The sequence below is a fragment of the Tachysurus vachellii genome, chromosome 3, assembly GCF_030014155.1.
Source record: "Tachysurus vachellii isolate PV-2020 chromosome 3, HZAU_Pvac_v1, whole genome shotgun sequence".
NCBI lineage: Eukaryota > Metazoa > Chordata > Actinopteri > Siluriformes > Bagridae > Tachysurus > Tachysurus vachellii.
This window is the reverse complement of record NC_083462.1, coordinates 27,508,195-27,528,718: the sequence shown is the minus strand read 5'-3', so window position 1 is coordinate 27,528,718 and position 20,524 is coordinate 27,508,195.

Genomic DNA, 20,524 nt, shown 5'->3' with positions numbered 1-20,524 from the left:
AGATAAAAGGTAAGTTTAGGAAAAGGGCTAGATAATAGACCTAAATATGACTGAAATTCATTTTATCCAGTTAAATTAACACTGCTTAAACTTTGGTGATCGTGTCTGGATTTCAAAACACAAGGGCGCTCTAATTCCATAAAAGCAGGTCTTTCTTAACGTTAGCATATGTGAAGCAACTTAAAAAACCTTGGCCTTTCATCCAGTGCTGAGCCCAGTTCCCTGATTTAGGTGTGTTAGTGTGTGAGTGTTGAAAGGCAGCACTTTAGGGAAGAAAGTAATCTGTCTTTTGGGACTGTTGATGACTGACCTCTGAGTGACACATGCCCTGGTGACCTGCAGTGTGGGACTAATGCCACCTAAGTGTAGCTGAGCCTCTTGAATTGTATGTACTGTACCACTCAGAAGTTCAGGCCAAAGGGAAGATGATGTTTACAGGTGAACAGTCTAACCCACACAAGCATGCACACATCATCACTTTGTTGTACTATCCTAACTATTTGTGAGTACCTTCTTCTGACATAATTATTAATTGCAGCTAATTAAACCTATACTTGCACATAAACTATAACCGTAAAGTCATTAAACAAAAGGAAATGGTCTAGCCATTTGTTTTTTATACAAAAGCATTCATTTTGTTTGTTTGTCTCAGGAATCAAATCCCAAACCTTGTATGTACTGTACAAGGCAAAAGTGTGAAGACTACGTTTGCCAAAAAGGATAAACAAACTTGCATAAAAATATTTTTTTGCATCATATGGCACACCTCTAGTCTCAATCAAGTGGTCTTTTTATTATGACCCTAAGCAACCAGAATCCTTCACATTAGGCTTTATGAATTTGAGTTAAATGTACCACAGGCAAACAGTAAACAGAGTCAATCCATATAAAAAAACATAAAACACGGAACACTCTTGTGTTCCAGTTTAACAGCTGTATCCCAGGTCTGGAGATCATCCCATTTGGTGCACGTGACAAAGCTTATTGAAGTATTTGAAGAGAGTGGACCTGGGTGCATGTTAATATGATCAGTGGATCTTAAGCAGAATTATGAGTGTCTTGGAGGGTAAGCTCATAAACCAGACATTATTGACTAATCATATGGCTTAGGGAGGGTCAGGACAGCCAAACAGAAATGATACCAGGCTTTTTATACCAGATCTGCTTTTCTGGGCCAAAATCCTACGTGTTTGGAGATTCTTGGTCTAAGACACAAAATGGTTGCCCAGGGATGACTGACATGTGCTCTAGACCACCTTAACGGAGAGTGACTAAGCAGCACTGGCAGACACTGTATGCTGGGGAGTTTCATTCTGAATTGTTTGTGTTTTTGCTCTCTTAGCCTAACAAGCAAAAAACAAAGCTATAAGAAAAAATTATAAATGAAAGGTTTTATGTTCTGCAAATTTTCATTTTTCATTTGAAAAGGCCATTTGCTGTTAAATAATAATACAGGTGCATCAGTCACATAGCTGCCTGTGCTCTCTTTATCCTTAACCTTTGCACTCGAATACTTTCTTTAAACATTTGCCATATATAGCATAACATTTTCTACAACTATGCAACTGTATTGAAGAGTGCTGTCATGTTAAGGACGTTCACACAAGCAAGAGCAGAGCCTTATTACAAGCAGCTCAGTGAGAAATTATTAAATATTTTCATAGCCTCTTGGGTTGGAACTGAGCTCTGAGTTCTAGCTGTGATCTGTGGCAATACAATTACCTCTTACCCTGAGAGATGACCAGTCAAGCAGTGCTGGGATATCTGAGGGAGCAAGGTGCAGTGTGAGGAGTGATAAGAGCTTTGAGGTAAGAGGGAGCTGGTCCATTTTTGGCTTTGTAGGCAAGCATCATTGTTTTGAATCTGATACGTGCAGCTACCGGAAGCCAGTGGAAGAAGCACAGCAATGGGATAATGTGTGAGAACTTAATGCAGATCATTTAAGCTGACATATATTCTATGCGATTTAATCTTTTTATATATTGTGCTATATACACTTACCGGCCACTTTATTAGGTACACCTGTCCAACTGCTCGTTAACGCAAATTTCTAATCGGCCAATCACATGGCAGCAACTCAATGCATTTAAGCATGTAGACATGGTCAAGACGATCTGCTGCAGTTCAAACCGAGCGTCAGAATGGGGAAGAAAGGTGATTTAAGTGACTTTGAACGTGGCATGGTTGTTGGTGCCAGATGGGCTGGTCTGAGTATTTCAGAAACTGCTGATCTACTGGGATTTTCACGCACAATCATCTCTAGGCTTTACAGAGAATGGTCCGAAAAAGAGAAAATATCCAGTGAGCGGCAGTTCTGTGGGTGCAAATGCCTTGTTGGTGCCAGAGGTCAGAGGAGAATGGCCAGACTGGTTCAAGCTGATAGAAAGGCAACAGTAACTCAAATAACCACTTGTTACAACCGAGGCATGTGAGGTATCTCTGAACGCACAACACGTCGAACCATGAGGCGGATGGGCTACAGCAGCAGAAGACCACACCAGTACTAGTAAGGTGTACCTAATAAAGTGGCCGGTGAGTGTACGTGTGTATCATATACTAATACAATAAACAAATCAGGATATAAATTTAGATTGCTAATGAAGTCAGAATTGACAATGACGAGCAAATATTCTTTGAGCTGGTATGAGCAAGAAACCTTGAGAGGAACCAGCGACATGCAAGAATCTTCTGGGTGACACTGAATTGATGGATCATTACTTTTGTTCAACTGTGTCCTATAATGTGAAAAACTGCTAAGTGTGTTTAAAGTATGCTCAATATTGAGCTGAAAAATACTAGAGTTATTTTACTTCATACAATTGTACTTAAGTGTAAGTGTTATTTTAGAGCATTTATACTTGTGTTATTGAATTTGTATTCCAAAAATGCTTTTATTAACATCCTCTACCTTTTAAGTACTCATTACAAATCTCTCTCAAAGGATTTTTCTTCTGTCATCTAGCCAACACTGTAAGCTAGATTCAAATTCAGATTAGCATCTGCTGTTATATTTTCCTGCTACACAATATAACACTGTAGCTGTCCGTGTGTCTAAATACGAATAAGCCTTTAAACTGCAGTGTTGACCTGGAGGATGAGCAATCCTGGCTCTCTCTCACTCACTCTTACGGGGAGCCTGTGCCTATCTCAGGCATCATTGGGCATCAAGGCAGGATACACCCTGGACAGAGTGCCAACCCATCACAGGGCACACACACACTCTCTTTCACTCTCTCATTCTCTCATGCAATCACACACACTACGGACAATTTTCCAGAGATGCCAATCAACCTACCATGCATGTCTTTTGACCGGGGCAGGAAACCGGAGTACCCGGAGGAAACCCCCGAGGCACGGGGAGAACATGCAAACTCCACACACACAAGGCGGAGGCGGGAATCGAACCCCCAACCCTGGAGGTGTGAGGCGAACACGCTAACCACTAAGCCACCGTGCCCCCCAATCCTGGCTCTATGTCAGTAAAAAGTTTAATTTGCTAGACTAGGCAAAGACTCGAGAAAAAGAAATGAGGTGTCTACTGTTTTCTTTGCTAATGCCAAAATCAATATCAATTCAAGTAGCTAACATAAATTGTATAGTCAGTAATTCAGATTCTACCTAAAGGTAAATATCAGTTCTGTACATGTTTTACTTTTGATTATGTCATTAGCAAATTAAGATATACTTTGACAAGCAAACCTGATTTGAATATGCCAAGCAGAGTTTAGATGTTAGTTTTAAAGCAAAAACAGCATAATAGCTCTAAAACTAAAACTAAAAAAAAAAAAAAATTTTTAAATAATCTAATGATCAAATCTTCTTCTGTTTAGATAAGAAATGCTAAAATGAAAATATGACTAACTTAATTTAATAAGTAAAATCATTTACTTTTAAATATTTGAGTGTGTTTATATCTATAATTTCAACAAATTTCAAGATTTTGACACATTCCGTTCCCTTCAAAAGTATTGGAACAGCAAGGCCACTGAAGAAGGTTCTAAACAAGTTACAACATGGCTTTGGTTTGAACCCAATCATTTTTCAAGTGATCAGAAATATTGACATATGTGACTGACAGGTGTTTCTTGTTGCCCAGGTGCCCTGTTAGATTGATTATTTAATTAATAGTTATGTTATGAGTAATGTTTTTCTCAATGATCTTGGTTTGAGCCCGGAGTGGCTGTGAAGTCATTTTTTTTTAAACATAAAACCAACAAGAAGAGTCTAGAGAGCTGTCAGTAGGATACTAGCCATTTTGAAGCTGACAAAAGACAGAAAAGCAATCACAGCCACTGCATATGTATTGAGCATAGCCAGTACAACAACTTGGAACGCCCTGAAGGAGAAGCAAACCACTGGTGTACTAACAACCAGACTTTAACAGGGTGGCCAAGAAAAACAGCAGCAGTTGGTGACAGAAACACTGTGAGATCTGTAAATATAAACCCCAAAACGACAGTCAGTGGCATCAGCAACAACCTCCACAGGGCAGATAAGGTGAAGGTATCAAATCAAGAGCAGAAATTAAAGATGCCATTCCAGAAGATCAGCAGTATAAATCTAAAGGCCAGTTTGTAACTTGAAAAAAAATAATAATAGAAGTTTTGGAACCAAGATTAATCTCTACCAAAGTGATGAAAAGGCCTAAGAGTGGATAAAGAAACATACAAGCTTATCAGCCAAGCACAGTGGAGGTAGTTATGGCTTGACTTAACTTAGACCTTCACCAATTTAGCATGCACTTCAAGAGGTGACTAAAGAGAGAAAACAGCCCGAAAAAATGGAATAAGGTGCACTACAAGCTTGGAAAATCACCACAAAAGAAGAATGCAACAGTTTGGTGAATTCAGTGGGTCATCATTATTTTCTTCATGACTTACAGTATAATGTGCTTACCTAAAATAGGGTGGTAATATGTTTATGATATACATTGTTTAACACATCTAGATGTAAATATAATAAACTTGAAGCAGAAAGTATGATCTTTTGTCTAAAACTCAAAATGTTTTCAGTATATAGCCAAAAGAAAAAAAAGAATTGCTGTTCCAATACTTTCAGAGGGAACAGTATATTTTTACTTCAGTATACTTTCTCAGCCCAAACCATGCCATAATTAGAATCTTATGTTATTCTCATATTTTGAACACTATAAAATGTCCACTGGGCTCTAAATCTTCCTGCTCCCCTGTGTACATCCAGTGTACAGCATCTTCTGTTCTGTTCATGATTTTTGCAGTGAGTGACAAATTATGTTGTACTCTGTAAATGAGAACAGTCATGAGTGGGTTGGGCAGAGAGACAATGTCAGCCTTAAGAATGTGAGATCATGCCATAAGCTTGGAGACAGCGCCGCAATTCTGATGTCATGTGACTAACAGTTGCGCCTTTTCTAGTCTAAAAAATGCATAGTTTCACTTTAGAATACTTCGATTCTTGATTTTGATTGAAATGCATTTACTGTGATGGCATTATGCCAGTTAATGTAATAAATCATAAACCTTCATTCATTAATGTGCTTTATGCTTTGAGTGATATTCAACAAAATGTTGTGTTTTTTTTTTTTTTTTGTTGTTGTTTTTTTTTTTACTAAAAAGTTGCTAGTGGCCCAAGTCTAAAATAAAATGATTTAAATAAACAAAAATAAAAAACTCAATGTTGTGTTCAAATTTCTCACTGTTGTTGTAATTGAATGTTTGCCCTCCTGGCTCCGTATATAAAAAGAGCTACAGTTCAGAATACTATTGCTGAATCCCTTCTTTTGGACACAGTAGAGAAGGGAACGTTAAGAACAATTTCTTTCCCCTCTGTACCTCTTTATTTCAGAGTAAGTGGTATGTGAGGGTGGGCAGGAAAGGAAGGGGGAGCAATCCAAGCAAAAAGAAGGATTGAAGAGTAAAAATGGGCAAGAAAAAAAAATGACATGCAGCAGTTGTTAGTCACCTAGCAACAAGTCCTCCATCAACCCCCCACCCCCACCCTCCAGCTCATGCAGCCTCTCTTCCAAAGTCTCCCCACTGTGTTCCTTAATTCAGTAAATGTGCTACGGATGTGTGCACCTCCTCCTCTCTCCCCCTACATCCCTTGCCCCTGACAAAGCACGCTGTGAGGTGGGCTGTAGGACATAGGCCTCCACCTTACACACATCCACTCAGCCGTCCCATTGACCGCCGAGGCCTTTCTCCCAGCATACAGTGGGCTTGGGGACAAAGCACTGAAAAGAGGGGCAGACCAAACAGGGAAAACATTTGCTTGTAATTGTGATTGACTGCATAATTAAAATGATGTTCTTTTTTTCATGGGGGGCTCTAAATGCTGGGGAGGGGCAGAGGGACCCTTGTTAAAGCCTGCACTTTGTCACCTTGTAATGAGGAGAAAGCGTTCCTGCTGAGAAGAGGGGCAAATATTGAGATCGCTCCAGGAACAACTCAGAGCACCTCTTCAAGTGTTTTCACAAAGAGGACAAAAATGCAGGGAGATCTCACCCATCTTACACTTACCCTCAGAAATAAGTAGGCAGTTGTGAGGAAACAAATGAAAATAGGCAAGAAAACTGAAAGGCATACAGACAGAAAGAGGAAGATGCTCAAACACACATATTGTACAAACTGGGTATCTGGGAACCTTCATTACAGAGCTGATTCTACACATTTAATAAAAGGTAACAAAGCTACACTTTGTCATCTTGTAAATACAGAGAACATATTGACAGGTGTTGAGATTTGAGCCATTTTGTTAAAACATATGGGATAAACCCGTTATAACTGCCAATGGGATGTGTAAGTTTGTGTTTTTGTTCAAGAAATCAGCTGCACACGAACACACTGGACAGTTTCTGCCCCTGTAGATGCTTCAATTGAGACATTCAGAACAACAAATTGGAGGCATTTGCCATCAAACTTCCACCCCAGGGGGCTCATAAGGAACATTCATGCCCACTCCCTTCAAGGTTAAGTTGTTTTTCGCTGCTTTCCAATTTCAGGATTACCTTGGCGACCATTCTCTCCTGTCAGTGGGCTGTCTAAACTGTTTCTCCCCTTTGTCCCACCTCTGTGGTTCCACTGTACCCAGCTGACATTGGGTGTCAGCTGGGCACATGGTCCCTGGCTGTGGACCAGAGGAACAGAATATGACGTTACCGGCAAACATACAGAAAGTCTGGGTAAATTATATGATTTTTCCTTATGCATGTTTGTTTTTTCTTTCTTTGTCTTTATTTAGTGATGAGCCAAAACAAAACAAAACAAAAAAACAGATTATATACTAATGACGTACTGTATGGTAATGGTGTCTTCTGTGACATTAGGTGGACAAAAGTAATAATAAAAAAATAAAGAGGCATAAAAAAACCATAATATCAAGTATTTTAACCAAAGAGTGTGAATTATACACACAAAATTAGAGCAGTACCTAGTGTATATATATATATATATATATATATATATATATATATATATATATATATATATATATATATATATATATATACACACAGACACACACACACACACACACAGATCATATATTTGTTAGACAATCTTGCTCCATGAAATGTTTCCATAGTTTTGTTCTGGTGTAAAAGTTTATTCTTGCTGGTGTAAGCTTTGTAACTGTATTTTTTTGCATTATGGTATCTGACTATAATTTGCTGTGCAATGTGAATTTGCATGGTAGATCACTGGGCTTGGAAATGTAGCATTTATATTTACCTCTGTTGTGAGAAAATTACAAATTTTTCTTTTTTGTACTAGGCCTTGATAAGAGATGGGACAACCAAGGGCAAGGGCAATATATTGTAAATAAAGGCAGACTAGTAGGAGAGTGGCAAATACATCAGGTAGTAATAAAATAAGTAAGTAAATAAATAAATAAATAAATAAATACATACTTAAAAAAATAAATAAATAAATTGCAGTGTGCAGTGTGCCTTGAATCTTGTCTTGAATTCATTTCTTTCAAGAAGATTCACTGACAGCCAGCTTTTTATGAGATGTAAGAGAGATTAATAAGATTTTACAGAAGGAAATTTAATGTAAAGTGTTACAAAACATAGCATTTGCTCCATTTTACAATTTGAGCATCACCTCTTTAAATGGCACAGAATAAAATGACCAGACTTCCAAAAAAGAGGAACCTGTACAAGTGAAAAGACCAAGGACTTGTCTTTTCAAAAAATCAGCTGTCCTTGAATCTGCAATGTACCTATGATCACTTAAAGTAAGACAGTAAGAAGATTGAAAAAAAAATCCCTTTTAATATAATCACTAGATTATTTCTATGTCATAAAGGTCTTAATATGCTGTATTTAAATAATTATTGAAAGAATGATCTTAAATACATTTTGGTACAATCTTATGAACATGCCAGTGTTATCTGTTTTTTTTTCAATAGTTTAAATAATGTTTCCTTAATTAAGAAAATCTATTTTAAAAAAAAGTATATACATTTTGAATGCTGTGTTTTTGTGTAATCTGAATTATTTACTTAGAGAAAGATCAGATCAGTTCAACAGGTTTCCACAAAGAGAAATCCAGCAGCACAGCAGAAAATCTGATTAATAATTGGTATCTGTGATAAAATATCATGTGCATCGCACTGGCTTAAGTCAACTTTTGTTTTAGCAATACAATTAGAATTTAATTTAAGCGTGAGCAAGAGATGGCAGGAAAGTATCTATGGACTAAAAAAAATAAATGTTTTCAAACAACAGTTAATAATTTTAACACTTTTTTCCTTGATTATCAAATATTAAAAAATATGCTGAAGGATGAATAGGATTTTTTCATGTTGGACTAAAATGAGTTTTAAAAGGTCGAGAGTACATAACGAACAGGGGTGGGTGATGGGGTCATGTCCAGGTCAGGTAAGCTCCTGCTATGACAAGCTCTCACATCTACAGTAATGTGTCTGGGCAGAAAGCGAGTGCAGAGTTGTGAAACCTGCTTTCCTTCCCACAGCTTGTCACATATCTCTCTACACATATCTCTCAGCTGATGCCAATTAAAGAGATTCTATCTTAGTTTAAAAGGAGTGCTGTTCCTTTCCTTTTCACTTAGCATATCTCACTAGGATACCAGAAGCCAGGTATCAAGATTGTGACATCCTGTACACTTCTGTCCTGTTGTAAGAATCTTTTCACATGTACAAAGAAAAACCCATTGATTGTGTCTATAGCCCTAGAGAAGGAAAAAAGGATATATATCTGCTCTGAGCAGCATTTCACTGACCTACACATTTTCTTCAATCATATGAATCCCATTACAACAAACAGGTATTTTTGGCTTTTGTGTTAATGCTGAACATTCATCCACACACAATATAAGCAAGAAGCCTGGCATGTAAACACGTCAAGGTCATTTTTCACACAGAAAATCGCTTTATGGTTTGAAATGCAATTTTGATCATGGAGTAACAAGAAATGATTTACATGGCATCCTTTGTTGAACATCCGAAATATGAAAACCATAGGTAATGTTTCTTTCTCAATTTTTGTCTCATTTTCTCTCACCACTGATGTTTTTTTTCCTTTTTCTATTTTCTTTAATTCTTCAGTCATTCTCTCTCTCTCTCTCTCTCTCTCTCTCTCTCTCTCTCTCTCTCTCTCTCTCTCACACACACACACACACACACACACACACACACACACACTTGCCTATATATACACATTTTGTTTTATTTTATTTCTGCTTTACTTTGTGCATCATTGATTGCTATACTCTAGATGTAAGTAGTTTTTTCTTGAACCAAAATGAAATATCGACGTTACCGGTCATTCTAGCTTTTAAGAGAAATTAGGAGGAATTGATACATAGTTTGAAAAATAACTTTTGCTATTAATGTTTTGTGTGTGTAATGTTTTTCTAATTGAAATAGAAATATAGATTTTCACATGCAATTAAAATTGTTGTCAGTTCTACCTAACTATTGGAGTCAGAAACAATGTTGAATAAAAACTGTAAAAGTGGATGTTCTCAACACAAAAGAATACAAATATGCACCAATATGTATGGAGCATGCCATAGCTCATAATAATAAGCAAAAGAAACCTGCAAAGAATTCAGGCACTCAGGGTTGATCAGTGTATAATAATAAATGCTGAACATCCTCTAGAAATGACTCACAAATTTTTAGAGGGATAGATTAACACACTAAGCAATGCTCTTTGGAGCAGTTGCTGAATTTTCAACCCAGTCTATTTTTCCTTCTCCTACTTGGTAATTTCATTCATTGCAAAGTCAAGGACTGGGTTTGTATTTTGTATTTTTATTTAGCCTTTTCCCTTAAATTAATATCTGTTTGCTTTAAATTGTTTTAAACTAGTGTATGAAGGGTAAAAGACTATTTTTCCTGTTATATTTATAAAAGTCAAAGTATTAATTTAACTTTAAAAGGAAAACAAAAAATACAAAAAAAAAAAAAAAAAAATACAAAAAAAAAAATACAAAAAAAAGAAAAAAAGAAATAAGTTGGATCCATTTTACAGAGGTTTGCGATTCAGAATGACAGACACAGATGTAGTCTATGCTCACACAAATCACTCCTTTGTTACTTCGGGTCAAAAAAAGGAACTTCCTGGTTTCTGTTTAACAGTGACTGGCCAGCTGCTGATAGCAACAAGTCAAATCCGCCTGAAGGGAAGAGTCTTTATGCTCAATCTCCGGATACTACACAATGTCCAGCAGCTCAATAGGCATCCAAGAGGCAGGTGCACTATTTACTTTAAAAAAAAAAAACTGCATTGAAAGAGGCACCTGGGAAATTTGTTTTCTTTTATAAAAGGATTTATGGTACTGTTTAAATAACATTTTGCTAATTATTCATTTAATATATATAGTATTGAATGTAGTTTGTTTAACAGACTTTTATCCAGAGTGACATATTACAGAGGTACATTGTAGTCTCTAGCAAAAACATGCAAGCTAGTTCAATAGGTCAGAGTGGGAGGTTAGTACAGCAGGAGAGTCAATAGATTTAGTACTTTAACAGAACAACAACAATAATAACAACAATAACAACAGCAACAACATTAATAATAATAATAATAATAATACAAATAAAAAACCTCTTCTTTGGTGGCAGGCTTACAGTTTCACATGGCAGACTTGCAGTATTGATTTGCAAACATCCAATGAGACATATTTGGTGCTGTGTTGTCTGGGGAATCAAACTCTAACCTGGCTTAGGTTTCCTACTGTTCAGAAGGAGGTGTCGGCCAACTCCCCCTTAGAAGTGGCTGTTCCAGCAAAAACAGCAAATGTATTACCAGTGCAGGTGACACTACAATATTGTACATTTGTTGCTAGAACATTATTAGTGCATCTACATTCAATACCTGGGCAGTATAGAATGTATTTGGTGATTCAGTATATGCATCAAGGGCTGCCATGTTTCCCAGCCCAACCTTCATGTGAGCCATCAAGGAGCATACCGTGGTTGAGCACATTTAGAAACCTTACTTTAAAGTTCCCAATTACTTCTTTGCATTGTGGCAATGATTCTATCAGAAATCTGTGAATCTGTGAAATGTGTGAAAGAGCACATTTGGAGCTGTGGGTCTGGTAGCACTATCCAATTCTACTCAGAATACCACCCTATATAGTGGCTACCCATTTTAGGATGTTGGCCATAACCCATTTCTAAATGTTGAGACATGCCAGTTTATTTGCTAGGTTATTATCATCCTAGAAACATAACATGTATGTAAACATCTCATCTCATACATCTGAGATAAAAGACATTCACTTCTACATTGCACAGTTTCAACTCCTGAGTCATCAAATTCTCACCAAGTAATTAACTTTGACAGATCAATGCAGAAGCTCTGAGTACACTGCTGGTGCCCTGGTTCAGTAAATGGCTACCAAAGCTCCAAAGTCTTGCAACATGGTTCATTTACTCGTTTGATGGGAGCTTTGTTGAAGCAAAAATTAACTCCAGTTAAAGAGTTGAATGTTGCACAACATCCAAACATAGTTCTAGGTAAGGTAGATGGCAGGGGAACCAGCTAAATTCTCAATAAACACAGACAGCATATGATATGGTATGTTCAAGGAAAACCACTCATCAAAATAGTGCCATGGTTCTTGGCTAGAAAAACATACAGTAATCTCAACAGTAGTGCAGAAGGAGAACGTGTTGAGAAGTAAGAGGTAAAATGATTCTAATCGGAGAAGCTGTTTATCTTAACACACATTCTAGATATCTGACTCTTGTTTACTGGTACACTTCATACAGTACATACTTTTATATCTACACTCACTGGTCAGTATTTCTTCTTTCACTTACCACATAGGTGCACTCTGGAGGTACAATAACTGACTATAGCCCTGTCTATATCTGTCACCTCTCCTCATCCCCCCATCAAACAAGGGAAAGAAATTATCATAAGATCCCTGCTGACCAAACATTATTTGGGTGGTGGATAAATCTCAACACTTACAGGTTCAGTAGAATCAGGTTCAGTAGAATTACTAATCTTTTGAAGTAATAGAGGTTGACTTGTCACAAAAAGTCATACAGTCTCTATCTGTACACCTTCAAGGAAAACCAACAAGATGCTAGCTGTCAGAAATGTGCAGAATTAAAAGCACACACACAAACACAAACACACACACACACACACACACACACACACACACACACACACACACACACACACACACACAGGGAACCATTTCCATTTGAACAGACATTTGAGTCATATGGAATATTTAAAACTGAAAACGCTTAAACCAAATACCTATTATCCTATGGTTTCTGATACAAATACAAGACCTACAGAGGTGCATGTATGTAACAGTACAGAAGGAGGCTTGTACGAAATAAGACTATTGTACATCATTGTTGATGTGAGATTACTGACAGACAAAGGCAGGTAGTGCCATTAGACCTGAATTTGTACTATGCTCTTCAAACAAAGACCTCACCAGCTTCTCTGTTAATACAACCAAAAGGGCAAGGACAAGGCAGAGAATACAAACATATGAACAGCAAAAAAAAAAAAATTATGATAACTATGATAAAATGAAAATTTTAAAGCACAATAAACTTTAAATCGCATTTTCTGTTGTGTAGATTTATTGCATTTACAAATCAAATCATATATTAATACTGAGGTTGACTGCAGTGACATAATACTCTATATATGTAAATAATAAGCTTTTACTTTTGCAATAAAAAAATACATTATTATATAAATCTACTACATTATTAGGTTTTATGCACAAAAATATTTAAGATCAATATTATTAAGTATTATTCTACTTCTTTGGAAAATTTAGATTTATTAGTAGATTTATTTTCCTATTCATGCTTGAGAAAACTTTAATTTTACATTTAATATATTTTAAAGGATTAAGTTTAAATGCCCCATTATCCACTGGTGAACTGGTGAAGTAATTCTGATCACCCATGCCCATTTCTGTAGACTGTTTAAGAAATCCCATCAGCTATATTGTTAGTACCTGCTTACAATATTTCCTGTAAGCCAACTGTTTTCTGTTTTCCAAAATCTAAACTATTTAACATTAATCACAGCAATGCTAACCAAGTCAAAGCAGTTACTAGATAGGAATATATTAATGCTGTAAACATAATTTCATGAACACCCAGTACTCAGTTAATGAATGTTGCCTATTTTTGTCTCAAAAGCTTCTCAAAAGACTTCCATGCAACTCCAATGTGAACGTAGCAATAGGCTAAAATTTTCAGTTTGTTTATCCTAGCTGAATAGGGACAAAAAACAACAAAAAGGGCAATGTTTCCTGCAGTGGTGGTGAATGACAGGGGGTAATAGTGCACAATTCACAATCAACACAATGTACGAAAAAGTTGCTTAAGAATGTTTCACAGATAACACACATGCTGTTAACATGCAAGAAGAAAAGAAATCAAGCCGGGAGTCTGTGACCCTGAATTCTTTGATTTGTTGAAATGCTGACTCTTTCTCTAGCTTGCATGCTTTAATAACGAGTGGGGTGCAGAGCAGAGAAGGCAAAACAAATCACAGAGCATGTCTGCAGAAACAGTGTCATTGTCTGAAAATGACAGACAGATAGGTGGCTTTAAAGGACCGTCTCAGATCCTCGGAATAACTGATATATTAATTTCTATAGTGAGTAAATGAGTGTGATAAGGAAATCAACATGCTCCATTTCATGCAGTCATATCTAGGGGAAATAAAGCTGCTGTTAGCCTAAAGACAAATATTTAATTTGACAAAAAAGAGTGGACATAGAAAAGCTGAGCAAATGGAAGTGTAAAGTCTATGTGTCGACCGAGCCAGAATAAGGTCAGTAATCTCATGGGATTTAGAAAGGCCAGTGCAATACTGCCTTAAAAGATCACAGTTACAATTTTAATGAACAGACTTCTCTTTATTGATTGACCATGAAATAAGTAAATAAACTTGAGGAATCTATCCAAAGTATAATGCAATCAACCTGTTAGCAACTTACAGTACTTAATGGTCATATGATGCTGGCATTTTTTTCACTGTAAGAAGCAATTGTTGGCTTTGACCTTGCAAGTATTTTCTTCTGAAGCCGGGAGATGGTTTACAGAAAATCAATACATGGAGGTATGCAAACTCTATGGAGTGAGGTAAAGAAATATATAGAGACACAGAGAGTGCTGTCCTTCACTAAGGAAAGGACAGAGAGTGCTGTCCTTCACTAAGTAAAGATATCCTGAGAATGTCAACTGGAGGAAAGGGGGTTGACATCAGATCCCAGAGCAGGGCAGGCTAACTGCTGTGCAGACTTGCCAGTCTTGTTAGTCACACTTAATGGTCTCAGCATCTCAACAAGCCAAACAGAGCATGAGGACATGGGGTAGATAGCGTAAGCAGCCACGGTCAGGCCAGAGTCCTGCTGGTTTTAAAGTGCAGGGTAGAGACTGGAGAGTATCACATCACAGCTCATAGTTCTAGGTAAAACTGTAGCAGTTGTTTATTCTAGTAATTAGCTCTTATACATTTAGGGATGTACCTGCAATGCATAAATACAAAGTTATGAAAACCAAATAAAAAAAATATTTAAAGGAGCTACAAAAAATAAAAATAAAAGATACAGTGTGTATTTTGTTTACAATCTCAATTTCTTTTTTGTCAGAAATGAATTTCTTTTGACTACAAATAAGTCGAAAAACAAGCACCATATAGGTCAATGTACAGTTGTAGATGATTCTGATTTGTAACTATGAGTGGGCAATCATATGCACAGAAAGATTCTTAGAATTAACAACATGACTTTAAGTCTTTTAAGCTGACCATTTAATTTATTTACACTTTGAGCTGCCTGAATGGTGCAACCTTGAAAAATAATGCTAAATGGCAGGTAACTGTTACTGTGTGTATTTATCCCTGAAGTGTGGTGTGCTATAGGAATGTAGTATACAATAAATGCTATACAGGATATGCTTAGGCTTGTGTGCTATTAAATCGGTATACGACAAAGAGCTGCCCAGAGTACTTCGCCTGTGGAGAGCAGATAGTGTCCACTGTAGCTTGTCTGCAAACAACTTTGTAGCAACAGCCTCAGTAAAATAACATCTCTCTGTAAACCCCTTTAGTGCTACTCTACAGTTAAATCATAAACTGAGGTGATTTAAAAGCCTTTGCCCAGTAGATTAATAACAGTATTTTCTTTTTTTAATTTTTGCGTTTGGGTGTACAAGAGATAGTTTGCAAAAATAAACCTTTGGTGACTATAGATTGCACTTTGGTGACCATAGAATACACTTTATGTATTCTATTGGTTTATGTGTAATTACTGCATCACTGTATGAAAATTATGAGTCCTTACTGTTAAAAAAATGTAATTACATTGCTCAATATGTAAACTTTGTATCACACACACACACAGAGAGAATAAAAATTTTATTCTGTGCAGAAATTAATTAATCATTTGATTTGATTCATCATGTTCAGACATACAGCAGAAGTGAGCAGTAATCCAAAGCCTATCTTATGGATCACTGAAAGAGTGCGCCTGATAAAGACTGAAGCAAACAATCGAAAATCTCTGGCTCCCTCTAGCCATAGTATTCAGCTGTGCTACTCTCAGCCTGAGGTACAGCTGGAAACAAAACACAAAGATAGATTTCCTCCCTCAGGAACAGGAGCCAAAACACTGAAACACAATTAAATCATTGTTAATCTCCAGAGGCTGATGTATTATGTGTGCATGCTGTATCATAGTCTGTGGATAGAATTGTTCAGTGAGCAAATTGAATTTAAACTGCTATTAAAGAGGCATGTGAGCATTTATGGCTTGAGAATGATATACTCAGTGTTCAAAGTGCATCTCATGCCCCTCAAACACATCAGATGATAAAATAAATCAAAATAAGGCAATCTCGGATTACCAGATGTGTGCACATGTTTGTTTGTATTATCCATGCCAGGGAACAACCCTAAACTAGCACTAGCCTCCGTTTTTCTCTATTGCTCTTACCCCATGCCTGCTGCTTCAGGGCAAGAGCACATTGCGCTAGCAGCCCATTACTAAGCCACCATATGGCTTTAACAGCAGCTCAGTGCTCCACATAGAGCTGTGCATCATGCATGGGTGATCAGCAAGGCCACTAATGCTGTAATTAGACAGACAGGGCTAGGTCAGCTGACCTGCTGAGTTCAGCCTCCCAGTGATCCTGCTGCCTCATTAGTCATACACAAAACAATGGAGGCCTCACATCATAGCACAATGAGTGCATGAGCATGTAAGATTTATTTGCATACTCCCAATATATTCTCAACAAATTACAAATACTTAAAGGCCAATTCCAACAAATCTCAGTCAAATCTTTACTAATTGTTTTTTCTTCTTCATTTCTTTTCACTGCACATTACAACATATGCTATACAATGAGAAAAGCAAATGCAGTTCTAATCAGACTTTGATGACAGTCAACTACCATCACCAAGACCACCACCACCACCACCAGTTCTGATCATACACATTAGTGATGAGCGAAATCTATCACATGGATTTTGTGTATGATGCAAATTTTTAATATGCATTTAAATGCCATATATACATTTGGAATGTTTTGGTATTGTGTGATATCTGCAGAGATTTTACATAAAAACTAAATAGAAATCGCACATAAAATATATTTTAAACCACATCCCCCGTCAGTCAATAGAGGTGCATTTTGAAGAAAAGAAGAAGAAGAAAAAAGTCAAATGGCCTTGACTAGTCATAGCTTAATCAATAGAGGTAAAAATCTAATTCAATCATTTTGTTGCAAGACAGACAAATTAACAAAAAACACGGAAATGAAAAGCTTCAATATCCAGGTTATTCTGGTTTTTAACCTATTCAATGTATAAAAAGCAAAACATTTGGAAGTTGGATCATCCTTTGGATACAATCACGTTGCAAATAAGGAGCTTGGTAAAGCCGAGTATTTAAAATATGTAAAATGACAGAAAAACCTGATTGGTTTTCCTGAACAATAGATGTGAAATTTTCCACTACTTGAACGACTGTATAAAAAAATAATATTCAATACAGAAAGTCACATATTCTAATTTTAATTGACTGCTGGTTGTTATCATGTTGATTAAGGCAATTCAGATTAGGGCACCAAGCACACACAATTCTTCATTGTATGAGAGCAGTCATGTAAATTTTAGTACTATTAATCATATTACTGAGAACTTTCAAGGTTTATATTGTGAATTAACATTTTAAAACAGTCCGGAACAAATGACTGTTGAATATATACAAACAATAAAAGGCATCCATGAGGACAAGATAAATATATTAATGATGAACAAAATGAGACCACTGTGAGTCAGTGATGGTATCCTTTGGCATAAAGAACGAAAAGGAAATGAAAAGAGGAAAATGTTAAGCACATTCTTCTGATGAAGTGAAATAATGAGTGTAATACGTATTGATCAAATTCATTGCTATTATAAGTTCACTTCTAGCTTTCTTCTACATGCTTCCTAAAACAAAACAACTGTCATTAGGTAATATGAAAAATTCCTCTACGCTATCAAATGCTTGACGTAATACAAACTGCTGTATTTACTACTAAAGCAATAACAAAATAGCCAAACACAGTGGGAGAAAAGGTGTTATATATTTGAATAAATATCTTATACTTGGTCATAGCAAACTTCATATTTAACATTCATTACTCAAACACACACCCACATACAGATTTCACAAAATGTAAAATGAATATTATATCTAATGATATAACTACTATGTAATCAAAAATATGTGGACAGCTGATTATCATTCCCATATGTAGGCATTCTCAAAACTGTAGGCAAAATGTTGACACACAGTTGTACAGAATACATTTGTATGCTGTAAATTTAATGCATTAAGAGGCCCAAATGTGTTCCAGCATGACAATGCCTCTGTGTACAAAGAGCGATCCATTAAGACATAGTTTGCCAAGGTTGGAGTGAAAGAACATGTGACCTGCACAGAGCTCTGACCTCAACCCGACATCGCTCATTACCTCATTAATGCTCTTGTATCTAAATGGTTAAATGTTCAAAATGTACATTAGGTGAAAGCCTTCCTAGAAGATTGGAGACTATCACAGGAATGGGATATTCAACAAACACATACGGGTATAATGATCAGGTGTTCACCTAGTTTTTGCTATTTAGTTTATAGAGTTCAAACTGGCATCATCAATGGGAACATTTCTGCTCATAAAAATACTTTACACAGTGGTACTGAGGATCATGTAGTAGTTAAAAAGTATTACATAAAGAATACACACAGTTTATGAAAACTAACCCGTCACAATAATAAAGAACATCTTACTTTCATTAAACAATGGCTTGTGTCCAGAGATTTGGTGGCGCACGCTGACGTTAATAACAACATAGCCTCAAACAGAACGACATCAAGAGGTTGTCACACATGACTTATATATGGCTATAATAATAAGCTATTGTCTAGCAAATGTTTAGAATAACTCTGTAATATACTGTCTACATGTAAAGTCATACAGTCTAGCAGATTATATCCATCCTCCTTTCCTTTTCCCAATCTTTGAAATCCGTCTTACATCTACATCATAGAAACACTGCCTGAGCTAACAGTTTGGCTTTGTTTGAAGAAATTAATTGGAGATTAATCAGATGCAGATTTCAGATTATTTGCTATAAAACAAGATCTTGGCAGCTGCATGGCATTTCTAAATTGTCCCCCTGGCAACAATGTCATTAACTGCCCTGTCTGTTGCTCCTCTTTCACAGAACATATTCATAGAGAGAGAATGAGGCAGCACGCTGACAATCGACTTCTATTAGAACTTGTTGCAGTTCTCATTTTTGGCCACTAGGTGCAATAAAACAGTCATTTAAGGAGCTGAAAGGGGCAGAGATCTACAAAGCCATCCAAATCAATGGAATCAAAAGATTAGTATTTCAATTAGTATTTCAACTGAATTTAAATATATTAAGATCCGAATGAGAACTTTATTATAATTAAAATTTGTTGAACAGCTGATAGATATGCTGGGGGTCTTTCCCCACCTGTGTTAACAAGTGCACCAACAAATTCAAGACAACAAAGTAAGTGCACAGTCTACTGAAGTGATAACTGTGGTCTATTTATGTTAACAAGAAATTCTGTTTGTTTTATATTCAACATGCATTGCATTATTAGGCATTGTGAGACACACGGTCAGCGTCATATAATTAGGGATGTGCATACCTGGCACACTCAAAGGGAAGTGGAGCTTATTTTAGCCACAGACAGTCAAAGTCTCTTCCTTTGATGTTGAAAGCAAAGGGTAAGCAAACAGCCTCAATATGATCACTGACCAATACACATCTACAACGTTTTGTGAGTGGCAGAGAAGTGACAGAAACACAGGACAACCTATTTATGATATTACATAAATAAGTGATGGAGCAATCATTGACATTGATGTTAGCTATTGAGAGCTACTTTTATTGTTCATTTAAAATCTGAGCAATTAAACCAGATTAACCAACACCACTCATAAAAAGAGGCAAGTCAGTTGAGGTAGAGACTTTGTAAGAGTAGACTGCTAAATAATGATATAAGAAAAAGATTTTCCAAAATGGCATATTCTTGACTTAATAGCACCATATGGATGGCATATATAAAACTGCCTATTATGTGCATATATATTTGAATGCAAAAAATGTAGGCACCCATGGCCCAATTTTTGATTTGGAACCGAAGTCTGTTGCAGCAAGCAATGGTTTTATTTATTTATTTTCTTAAAAAGAAATCTGCAAATATTAGTGTACTTTTACTTTAAATTAGTCTAATTTAAAAATAGAAAACAATAAAATAGTAATTTTGGCATGTGCAAAAGTTTGGACACCCTACTAAGCCAGTACTTAGTAACCCCTTTGGATAGATACGAGTCTACTTACATTTTTGTTCTTGATAATAAATATTCACCAGCTCTTCTTGTTTAGGTAACTTATTGGGTCATATTGCTCAATATGTAGCTGTACCTGCAATGTTTAAGTCAGGGGACTGTAAGGGAAACTTTAGGAATTTAAGTATGC